The 11,971-nt window shown below is 40.3% G+C and overlaps 2 long non-coding RNA genes across 2 annotated transcripts; one reads left to right on the forward strand and one right to left on the reverse strand.

The window, feature by feature from the left end:
* Nucleotides 1-9,102: 9,102 nt before the first annotated feature.
* LOC149465161 (uncharacterized) lies at nt 9,103-10,045 on the reverse strand. The gene is made up of 3 exons (XR_016312240.1): nt 9,835-10,045; nt 9,648-9,743; nt 9,103-9,542 (listed from the first exon to the last, which is right to left on the reverse strand). It is a non-coding gene; the product is annotated as an uncharacterized LOC149465161 (long non-coding RNA).
* Nucleotides 10,046-11,004: 959 nt separating this feature from the next.
* On the forward strand, nt 11,005-11,668 carry LOC149465162 (uncharacterized). Its single transcript, XR_016312241.1, has 3 exons — nt 11,005-11,218; nt 11,310-11,405; nt 11,511-11,668. It is a non-coding gene; the product is annotated as an uncharacterized LOC149465162 (long non-coding RNA).
* The last annotated feature ends 303 nt before the right edge of the window (nt 11,669-11,971 follow it).

The following is an 11,971-nucleotide window of genomic DNA, read 5'->3' on the forward strand; positions in this document are numbered from 1 at the left end:
TTGTGTAACTAAAAGGCAGGCTTGTTCCACCCTCTGCCTTCTCCCTCAGTTTTTCTCCATCACTGAGCTAATGTGACCCCAGCACTGATGGAGAGGAGGCAGGGGAGAGTCAAACTAGGATGCTGTGCAGGCAGCTGACATTCTCCTTATCAACGGATGATGCCATTGTTTGTCAGGACACCGTCGGCTAGAAGGTCGTAATGGTGCACAATGAAAACCTATGGCTTTGTGTAACTAAAAGGCAGGCGTGTTCCACCCACAGGCTTGTATACAAGTTTTGGGCAATTTTTAGACATTTTGCCAAGGCACCCCTGAAGAAACCTCAAGGCACCCCAGGGTGCCTGGGCACCCTGGTTGAGAAAGGCTGACCTAGACACAACAGTCCTGCAATATAGTAGAAAGCTGCTCAGCTCCAAAGCAGGGATTTTTAGTAGATACATTGCAAAAGATATAAAATAACTTATTTCATGTTACAGAGCTGACTCCGAACTGCAAGACTTTGAAATTACAACACTATGCTCCAGACCAGCCAGCGCAGATTTATATCATATAAAATTCATATGATAGTGTAAATCAGACTTTAGGCTGGAGCCATATAATTTGGTCTGCAGTTCCAGGAAACAGAATCTGTTTATGACCAATACAAATCTGACAGTACAGGTATAAAAAGGGCACAGAGTACTCTGCTAAAAAAAAAAAAGAAAAAAAAAACATGCTGAGATATACAGGTTGTGTTATTGTGTAGCATACAGGAAGGCAAATAAATAATTAGATTGGAAGTTCTAAAGCAGTTTTGTAGGAGAAGGATCCTATATTCTGTAGACAGGGGTAATTATAATAGAAATGCGGGGCCTTAAAAAAATGGATAAGCTTTTTATTTCCTCTGCAGAAATGTTGGCTCGAAGATCAAAGTAATAACAATACCCCATGGCTACTGCTACTGGATGAGTCACTGTAGTCACTCGTAGTGTAACAAAGCTTTCTTTTACGCTGAATGGCCAGGCTAATCGGTGCACTAATGTGTAAAAAAATGCTTAGGAATGCACTAATACTTGGCAGTTCTCCTGGAAATTAGTTGTAGATGGACAACCCATTATTAAACTGTAACAATAAAGTAAAAGGCTATTTCATAATTATATGTGAAGCTAAAAAAAAATCAAGGCATTATGTATATTCAGTAAAAAAAGTTAAGTGGGAAGAAGAAGTTAGACATTTCCAATATATTCTTTATATGCAAGCCTAAACTTTGTTGATCATATGCATAACTAGGGCTTTTTTCAGTGGGAATGTGGGGGAACGCAGTTCCAGCACCGAATGTAAGTAATGGCATAGGGTGCTGGGGCATGCTGGAGGGTCTGGTAATGCTGGCTGCTAGGTGGACTATTGTTGCTGGGGGATCTATTTTTGCATGGTAATCAATTGTTTCTGTGAAGGTCTATTGTTGCTAGGGGGGTCAATTGTTGCTGGAATGGATCAACTGCTGAGGGAGGGGGTCTACTGTTGCTGGCTGCTGGAGGTCTATTGTTGCTTGAAGGCATCTATTTTGTGGCTGTCTATTGTTTCTGAGGAGATCTATTGTTGCTGGTGGGGAATCTATTGTTGCTAGGGTTCAATTGTTGCTGGAAGTGATCTACTGTTGTCTATTTTTGCTGGCTGCTGGAGAGTCTATTGATACTGGCTGCTGGAAAATCTGTTTTTGGGGGTCTGTTGTTGCTGGGGGAATCTATTGTTGCAAGGGGGGGTCTATTTTACAACTTTTTTTGTTAACAAATTCCATAAAAATTACTATTTGTATGAAATCACAAAATGATACTTGGCTCTATATTCTCTAAAAGGGGTGGTACTGGGAGGTGGGTAGGGAGTGGAACTAAGGGACGGTGCTCGGAGGTGGGTAGGGGGCGGAGACAAGAAGTGACTCAGAAGGCCGGAGTTCCTGCACCTATTCTCAGAGAAAAAAATCCCTGTGCATAAGCATGAGCCATTCACAGAATATAAACAGAGTAGTTTTAAGCACTCTGTTGCTCAAAGCTAGATACGTGGAAAATGAAAACATTTGTTTAGCTTCGAAATCTAAAATTGCCTGTAGTTGGATTCGGTAAATTTGTTTTAATTCGTTTTCAGGATTCATTACGGTAATTTGTATTCGAATTCAACTGGAAAAACATTTCAGCCAAATTTGAAAAGTCATTCACCGAATTGAACTGAATTTGAAACTGCTTCAACAAAATTCGAAAAGTTGTTCAAAAGCGAAAAGATTTCAACTGAATTCAAAACAATTCAACCGAATTTGAATAGTTAATCTGGCCATACACATGTAGATTTTTGTCCAAGAATATTAGTTTCAAGACTATTCATTTGATTTTCTAACCATTAGTGGGGTCAAATTGATGTTTGTTTTCAACAGCTGTGACGGAAAAATTCAAAGGGGCAGGAAGGAAAACTTCTCCATCTAAAGGATTTTCGGCCAGTGTACAGTGGGGCAAAAAAGTATTTAGTCAGCCACCAATTGTGCAAGTTCTCCCACTTAAAAAGATGAGAGAGGCCTGTAATTGGCATCATAGGTAGACCTCAGCTATGAGAGACAAAATGAGAAACAAAATCCAGACAATCACATTGGCTGATTTGGAAAGAATTTATTTGCAAATTATGGTGGAAAATAAGTATTTAGTCAATATCAAAAGTTCATCTCAATACTTTGTTATATATCCTTTGTTGGCAATGACAGAGGTCAAACATTTCCTGTAAGTCTTCACAAGGTTGGCACACACTGTTTCTGGTATGTTGGCCCATTCCTCCATGCAGATCTCCTCTAGAGCAGTGATGTTTTGGGGCTGTCGCTGGGCAACACGGACTTTCAACTCCCTCCAAAGGTTTTCTATGCTGTTGAGATCTGGAAACTGGCTAGGCCACTCCAGGACCTTGAAATGCTTCTTACGAAACCACTCCTTTGTTGCCCAGGCTGTATATTTGGGATCATTGTCATGTTGGAAGACCCAGCCACATTTCATCTTCAATGCCCTTGCTGATGGAAGGAGGTTTGCACTCAAAATCTCACGATACATGGCCCCATTCATTCTGTCCTGTACATGGATCAGTCGTACTGGTCCCTTTGCGGAGAAACGGCCCCAAAGCATGATGTTGCCACCCCCATGCTTCACAGTAGGTATGGTGTTCTTTGGATGCAACTCAGCATTCTCTCTCTTCCAAACATGACGAGTTGTGTTTCTACCAAACAGTTCTATTTTGGTTTCATCTGACCATATAAAATTCTCCCAATCCTCTTCTGGATCATCCAAATGCTCTCTAGCAAACTTCAGACGGTCCCGGACATGTACTGGCTTAAGCAGGGGGACACGTCTGGCACTGCAGGATCTGAGTCCCTGGCGGCGTAGTGTGTTACTGATGGTAGCCTTTGTTACGTTGGTCCCAGCTCTCTGTAGGTCATTCACTAGGTCCCCCTGTGTGGTCCTGGGATTTTTTCTCACCGTTCTTGTGATCATTGTGACCCCACGGGGTGAGATCTTGCGTGGAGCCCCAGATCGAGGGAGATTATCAGTGGTCTTGTATGTCTTCCATTTTCTAATTATTGCTCCCACAGTTGATTTGTTCACACCAAGCTGCTTGCCTATTGCAGATTCAGTCTTCCCAGCCTGGTGCAGGTCTACAATTTTGTTTCTGGTGTCCTTCGACAGCTCTTTGGTCTTCACCATAGTGGAGTTTGGAGTGTGACTGTTTGAGGTTGTGGACAGGTGTCTTTTATACCGATAACAAGTTCAGAGGTGCCATTGATACAGGCAATGAGTGCAGGACAGAGGAGCCTCTTAAAGAAGAAGGTACAGGTCTGTGAGAGCCAGAAATCTTGCTTGTTTGTAGGTGACCAAATACTTATTTTCCACCATAATTTGCAAATAAATTCTTTCCAAATCAGCCAATGTGATTGTCTGGATTTTCTTTCTCATTTTGTCTCTCATAGTTGAGGTCTACCTATGATGCCAATTACAGGCCTCTCTCATCTTTTTAAGTGGGAGAACTTGCACAATTGGTGGCTGACTAAATACATTTTTGCCCCACTGTATATGGTTTTCATTCAGAAATTACATTCATTTTAAAATCAAATGTCTAAAGCAAAAGACAATTTTCAAACGACATTCGTCCATTCATCGAATGTGCAAACAATTTACAACTTTTTTATGAATATTCTCAGGCAAAAATCTACTCGTGTATGGCCAGCTTAAATCAGGGGAAAAAAATTAGAATTTAGAATTTTATTGAAATCTTTTCGAAATTGTTCGCAATTGTTTCAAATTTGAATAAGGCTAGCCATAGAGGTGTAGATTTTGGCTGAGAATATTCATTTCAAGAATATTTGTTTGATTTTCTAATCAGTAATGGGGTCAAATCAATGTTCATTTTGGACAGCAGTGACGGAAAAATTTGAAGGGGCAGGAAGAAAAACTGTAGCTGCTGACTTTTAAAAAAAAAATGAACACTTACCTGTCCCTCGATCCCACGGTGTCCTATCCGCAGCCTGTTTCACCGACCGCCCTGTGTTCCCGGCGCTGGCATCTTCAGCGTGGGCACCCAGCTGTGATAGCTTGTGGCTTCACCCCCGAGTGCCCACAGCGTATGCCTGATTAGTACTGCGCTTTCTGAATGGTCCCGTTATCTTCTGGGACCTGTCATATGTCCCAGAACACTACTGAGAGGGGGAGGGGACAACTTCCACTTTCAAATGCCTTAGGCAATCTCAGCGGAAGTGGGAATGGGCACTTGTCAATCCTTAACGGGGAGCAGGGGACCAGTCCTTTTTGAATATTCGATTTTGTTTTCAAATTTGTTTTCAATTTTGTTTCAGCCAAATTTCGTTTCGTTATTTCGATTAGTTTAAATTTGTTATTTTTGTAATTCAGAATTCTGATACATCTGAATCTCCAAAAAATGAAAAAATTAGTCCGAAATTCGATTCAAAATGAAGCAAATTGCACGTCTAATTAAAGCAAACATTCAGTTGAAGAAAGAAAAGCTTTATCTTTAGATTTTGCTTTTGCATAATGACAGATTGTTTTCTTTTGAATTACAACCTTTTTTGTTTTGTGTTTTTAATAGATCAACTATTCATATACTGCTGTTTATGCTTTTTTTTTAACTGCAACAATTATATATCAAATGCTCCTATCATTACATGTGTGGACACCACACCAGTATGACGCAGATCCTTCTATGCTTGTCCTTGCTCTTGTCCTACTCTTCCATATCCACAATAACAAGAAAACCCTATCATATTCAGGCTGCAGAGAAAGGACACAACACTCATGATAGGGAACAGCTACAAATGAGTCAGGACCTGTTCAATGAAGGAGAATGTACTTACCAGTCAAAGTACAAGCTTCTATCCTTGTGCTTGCAATTGAAATTCCAGTAATAAATAACCATAAAACTCTGCTAAAGCCAGATATAAACTACAGTTTAGTAATGTATATAGGTATATGCTTACAAACAAAAATCAAATAGAATAAAAATGGCCAACAACCTTTATTTTGTTTCCCTTGAAAAGAAATCGCACACAATAGGGCTTTGCAAAAATCTAAATATTCTATCGCAAATTATTATTGTACATTATTTATTCATTATTTCTGTTGGCTCTCCTTCTTAGTTTTCCTTAATATGAATTTGAGTCTTCAACCTGAGAAGATCATCTGAGGTCTGGCATTTTCTACCTGTAATTTACCTGTCTTCACTGTCTGTCTACTTGCATTGGGGTTGGGATCCAAAGTTCATTATATTCCTCTTAAACCTTCAGTAAGCATCTTCTCTCCCCCAGGCTGAATTTGAGTCTTCAGTGAGAATCGTTTGCGTAAATACACATCCTAAATCTATTATTTTTTTTAACCACCGGAGCCAAACTTTTCACATTCCATAATTCGTACTGTGATGGAGTCACCTTATAAAAAGTGTTTACACAGAGAATGGGAAGATGTTAAGACACCTGGCATGCCTATATTACAAGGTCCAGAAGGCAGTAAGGAACAGGCAGCACTCCTGAGAACCCTTTAATTTGTGATTCAACATGTACATTATATGATTTAACTTCAGTGATTTTTGGCAGTGGATGTTCAATATATTCTTAATAATGACCATATCATATTTGGTGTCTAACAAATGGTAATTTTATTCTATGCAATATTATGTTGATTTTTGAAATCTTGGCAGATGAAAGTATTCATAAATAGGTGACAGTAAGGATGTGTCTGATGATAAACTACTTTTCAGCCCTTCCAGCACACCCCTCAGACCCTTTGCATGTGTGTGTTAAGTCTGTAACACTCTCTTCAGGGAGGAGAAATAATGGCTACATTTGCAGCTCTGGAGCTCTAGTTTACTATCATAACTAAAGAGGAATGTTATGAGTTATTTAGAAGTCTAATATATCAGATTATCCTGCAAGCAATCGGGATCCTGAACAGAACCAAAGACCAAGCAAACTTTAAGTACTTCTTACTTTGACTCCTGTTTATTTTACTGCTGTGTACTGTCTGTTTTGTAATATTTTTTATGTAAATAATTTCTTGCCCCATTCTTTTGTCTTTAATAAAAACAATAATTAAAAATTGTTAAACTAAATCTCTGTAGGTTAGAATCAAGATGAAGGAACTGCCTCTGTCAGATGCTACTGTTTTGTACACTCAATTACATTTCTGTCTGAATATGGCAGTGCGTGTTAAATATATTTCTTACAGGTCAAAATTGCAATTGCAGATGCTTTGAGGGGTGTGTGTTTCCTTTAAAACATGTAGCGGTGACTGCTATGTGTGTGTCTAAAGGGTTAACTGTTCAGGTAAGCTGCTCTGGTGACAACCACTCTGTTTGCTAGGGCTCAGATTGTTGTCCCAGAGCAGGAAAGCTCCTGCATAGAGTGGGATCTGAGAGATCACATAAACTTCTACTCAGGCTGTGCCTGCATTCTAAAGAAAACTAACTGTAAGGCATTCATGCATCAGGAATGTATTTAGCCAATGTAAGCTGAACATTTATTTATTATTTATTTCAGGTACTTATATAGCGCCGTCAATTTATGCAGTGCTTTACATATATATTATACATTCACATCAGTCCCTAACCCTCAAGGGGTGTACAATCTATAGTCCCTAATGCACATTTATACATACACATACTAGAGCCAATTGAGACAGGAGACAAATCACCTACCAGCATGTGTTTCATTTGGGCTTTATGATGATACATACAGTAGAATGGATTGCTTACAACAATGTCAGGAAACAGAACTATATTATTTTTATCAGAGATGAATACTGTTGGAGTTGTTTACATTTTAACTGGGAACTGGAAAATTAAACTGTTAATAAACCCACAACAGTAAAATCAGTCTGTATCTGCAGTAAAGCATGCTTGTTATACTCCCTGTGGAACCTAAGCGGTTAATCCTCTACTTTGTGTAAAAAGGCTATTTGATCCTGACTTCTCTGATCATCCCCTTCTTCCAGTGCCCTCCTCTTATCTCCTGATAAGACATATGGCATGGAGTCACTCTGCACATGCTCAGGTTGGTGTGTATTGCTAGAGAGGTTTTTTTTTTCTTGGGAGAGTGCATGTGATCAGCACAGGGCCAATCAGTACTGTTCAGACAGAGGTCAGGGGTTCTGTATCCTCCTAGAGCAGAATAAAAACTCCTCCTACAAGCTTTAACCAGCTTGGCACTGATAGAAGCCACAAGACTACTCTAACTGCTGATGAGAAAAGGCATTTAGCCATTTATATTTACTAAAATAATTGCACTTCCATGTTCTGTGTACTGTGGGAAACCAGATATAGTGAATGCAGGGTTCTGTGTTTAGTAACACTTTAACTTTTTTGTAACAAATAGTAACTTTTTGGGCTAGTTCACACTAGAAGTAGTCCAATGCACTTTTTATCTGCATCAAAAATGCATACACAGTGTTTACCATGTATTCCAATGGCTCTAGTTCACACCAGTGCAGTCAGTTCCAGTCAGCTTCCAGTGCAGAAAAAAAAATAGAATATGCTGCATTTTTTGTGCACAGAACCATACTGGAACACAGCAAACTGCATCAAAACTGCACCGGAGCTGCGCGTGGTCTGAACTGTAAGCAAAAACGTATCCGGAATGCATCCGGAGTGCATTTTCGTAGTGTGAATTGGCCCTTCAGCTTCATGCACAGAGCTGTATTTAGGTATATATGCCTAGCACAAAAAACATGCTGTTTTCCTGCACTTGGGGTGTACAATCAGCCATAGATGTGAATGAATTGCTAATCTGCACTGGTGTTTACCAGCACATGCTCATACAACATAATTTCAACAAAATATGCACTGATGAACGCTGTTGCAGAGAAGCATCTTTGTTTACAAGAGTACAGAGGTGTACAGCTATTCACTTGTATGACTGGTTGTACACCCCACCTGCGGATATAGTTTATACCTAATTATGTAACTATTATTCTATTCTTTTGCAGGGTGCTCTTTTTAAAAAATTTTTTTTTGGCAACATAATTGTGGGAAGGAAAGATAACCCTGGGGGTTAAAGTAACACCAAAGCTTCAGATGTTTCGTTTTAAAAATAACTTACCTGCCCTCTGCAATGGTTTTGCACAGAGCAGCCCTGATCCTTCTCTTCTCTGGTCCCCGCTGGTACTCCTGGCTCTCTCCCTCCTGCTAAGTGCCCCCAGTACAAACTGCTTGATTTGGGGGCACTTGTGTATGCTCGCTCCAGAGTCAATTTTGTGTGTCTATAAAACGAACAAAGCGCTGCTTGGCATGGCCCCTGCTCCCTCCTCACTGGCCATGATTAACAGTGGCTCGAGCTGCTGTGTCCGAGCGAATGAGGAAGGAAAGACCCAGGAGAGCTGTTGCACACTTAAGGTTTTTTACCTTCATGCATAGAATGCATGAAAAACCTTCAAACTTTTAGAACCACTTTAACTATATACACTTCAAAAAAATGAAAGGAACACTTTTTAATCAGAGTATAGCATAAAGTCAATTAAACTCCTGGGATATTGATCTGGTCAGGTAAGTAGCAGAGATGTATATCACAACAACAAAGCAGGAGCAAGCCACCAGAAATGACACTAATTGTTAATGTCAAAGACACATCTCCGACTCACTTATATAAGTGTGGATACATAAACCGAGGGAACAGCATACTAAACAATATGATAGTGTGACAAGAACACACCTATCTAAAAAAGAAGGTTTCTAAGTAATCCACGCGGAGTAGTGTGAATTCAAATGAATTTAACAATACTTTATTTGATCACATAGATCATAGGGAGGTTAAACATGAGCACGGTGTACATATGAAAAAAATAAAATCATGTTAAAAAACACTTAGCGTCTTCAATTTAGGGTCATCTTAGCCAACAGAGCACCATATAAGGCAGAGTGGTGTAATGATGAAATAATTATCCTGGATTTCCGTAGGTTTCCTGCTTAATATTTGTGTGAGCCGTGTATTCAGTGGGTGTGTTCCCAGTGTATATCAGGGACCTCCTGGAATGTACAAGCTGGAACACAAAAATACATGGTATGTATCTAGCAATATGGAGACCAAATCACATCCAAAATTAACCAGACCTCCCTCCACAGTAGTCAATGGATACTGCTGTTACCTTCTCAAAGGTGAAACTATCATACCCGCCTCTCAAGTGTAGGGACTTCCTGGATAGCCACCCCAAATGGAACAAGGTCCACAGTACCAAATGATTCTGAGGATATATATAGAAAAAGTTAAATGTGTAGATCTTAGGCATCAGGTACCCCGAAAACAAAACATATATAAAAATGTGGATATATTACCATCAATGAGGATCAAGAAGACTCTTGTCGACTTGAACTAAGATCAGGTCCTTGATGCTTTTTCACAGATGCATATGGGGGTGAGGGACCAGGTATACACGATGCGTGGATTTCAAGCACATATAATGTGTATATAGCATATAGCAGGCCGTAGATACCTGAGTTTAATATACCCAATAAAGGGTTTCCAAAAATTGCTCAATTTGAGAAGGTTATTTGCGGTTTTATAAGGATGTGGCTATGTCACAGCAAAAAATACCTGAGTAGGATAGCGTATATATATATATATATATATGTAGATTCTCCTCCTGAGAGGAATTCCAAAAAATTCCCCGAGTATACAGGGTAAATTAGGCCCATGAATCATGCCCTATTAACGCCATGTAGGCTCTGTAAATCTCAACAGCCGTAAGCTTTTTAAATAACTTGCCACCGGTGGAAGATATGTTTCCCTGAGGGATTGCCGTTTGCGAACCGCTGTGATAGTAGCCCACTGGTAGTTCTCAGAGGGTCTTGGGCCTACCTAACAGGGAGCTGTGACACCGCCGTTCCTTCCCGCCTCGTGGGCGCCGCACCCTGTGAAGACGCCGAGCGTAGTGACGTCAATACGTTGACGCGTTTCGTCCGTCAATCACCGCAGACTTCGTCAGAACTGGGTTCTGACGAAGTCTGCGGTGATTGGCGGACGAAACGCGTTTCGTCCGTCAATCACCGCAGACTTCGTCAGAACTGGGTTCTGACGAAGTCTGCGGTGATTGGCGGACGAAACGCGTCAACGTATTGACGTCACTACGCTCGGCGTCTTCACAGGGTGCGGCGCCCACGAGGCGGGAAGGAACGGCGGTGTCACAGCTCCCTGTTAGGTAGGCCCAAGACCCTCTGAGAACTACCAGTGGGCTACTATCACAGCGGTTCGCAAACGGCAATCCCTCAGGGAAACATATCTTCCACCGGTGGCAAGTTATTTAAAAAGCTTACGGCTGTTGAGATTTACAGAGCCTACATGGCGTTAATAGGGCATGATTCATGGGCCTAATTTACCCTGTATACTCGGGGAATTTTTTGGAATTCCTCTCAGGAGGAGAATCTACATATATATATATATATATACGCTATCCTACTCAGGTATTTTTTGCTGTGACATAGCCACATCCTTATAAAACCGCAAATAACCTTCTCAAATTGAGCAATTTTTGGAAACCCTTTATTGGGTATATTAAACTCAGGTATCTACGGCCTGCTATATGCTATATACACATTATATGTGCTTGAAATCCACGCATCGTGTATACCTGGTCCCTCACCCCCATATGCATCTGTGAAAAAGCATCAAGGACCTGATCTTAGTTCAAGTCGACAAGAGTCTTCTTGATCCTCATTGATGGTAATATATCCACATTTTTATATATGTTTTGTTTTCGGGGTACCTGATGCCTAAGATCTACACATTTAACTTTTTCTATATATATCCTCAGAATCATTTGGTACTGTGGACCTTGTTCCATTTGGGGTGGCTATCCAGGAAGTCCCTACACTTGAGAGGCGGGTATGATAGTTTCACCTTTGAGAAGGTAACAGCAGTATCCATTGACTACTGTGGAGGGAGGTCTGGTTAATTTTGGATGTGATTTGGTCTCCATATTGCTAGATACATACCATGTATTTTTGTGTTCCAGCTTGTACATTCCAGGAGGTCCCTGATATACACTGGGAACACACCCACTGAATACACGGCTCACACAAATATTAAGCAGGAAACCTACGGAAATCCAGGATAATTATTTCATCATTACACCACTCTGCCTTATATGGTGCTCTGTTGGCTAAGATGACCCTAAATTGAAAACGCTAAGTGTTTTTTAACATGATTTTATTTTTTTCATATGTACACCGTGCTCATGTTTAACCTCCCTATGATCTATGTGATCAAATAAAGTATTGTTAAATTCATTTGAATTCACACTATTCCGCGTGGATTACTTAGAAACCTTCTTTTTTAGATAGGTGTGTTCTTGTCACACTATCATATTGTTAAGTAGCAGAGATGGTTGTTAATCAGTTTCAGCTGCTTTAGTGTTAATGAATTTGAGAACAGGTGCGCTAGATGGGCAAAAATGAGACGACCCCCAAAACAGGA

The sequence above is a fragment of the Staurois parvus genome, unplaced genomic scaffold (genome assembly GCF_062004578.1).
Source record: "Staurois parvus isolate SC_StPar_1 unplaced genomic scaffold, SC_StPar_1.0 ptg000142l, whole genome shotgun sequence".
Lineage (NCBI taxonomy): Eukaryota > Metazoa > Chordata > Amphibia > Anura > Ranidae > Staurois > Staurois parvus.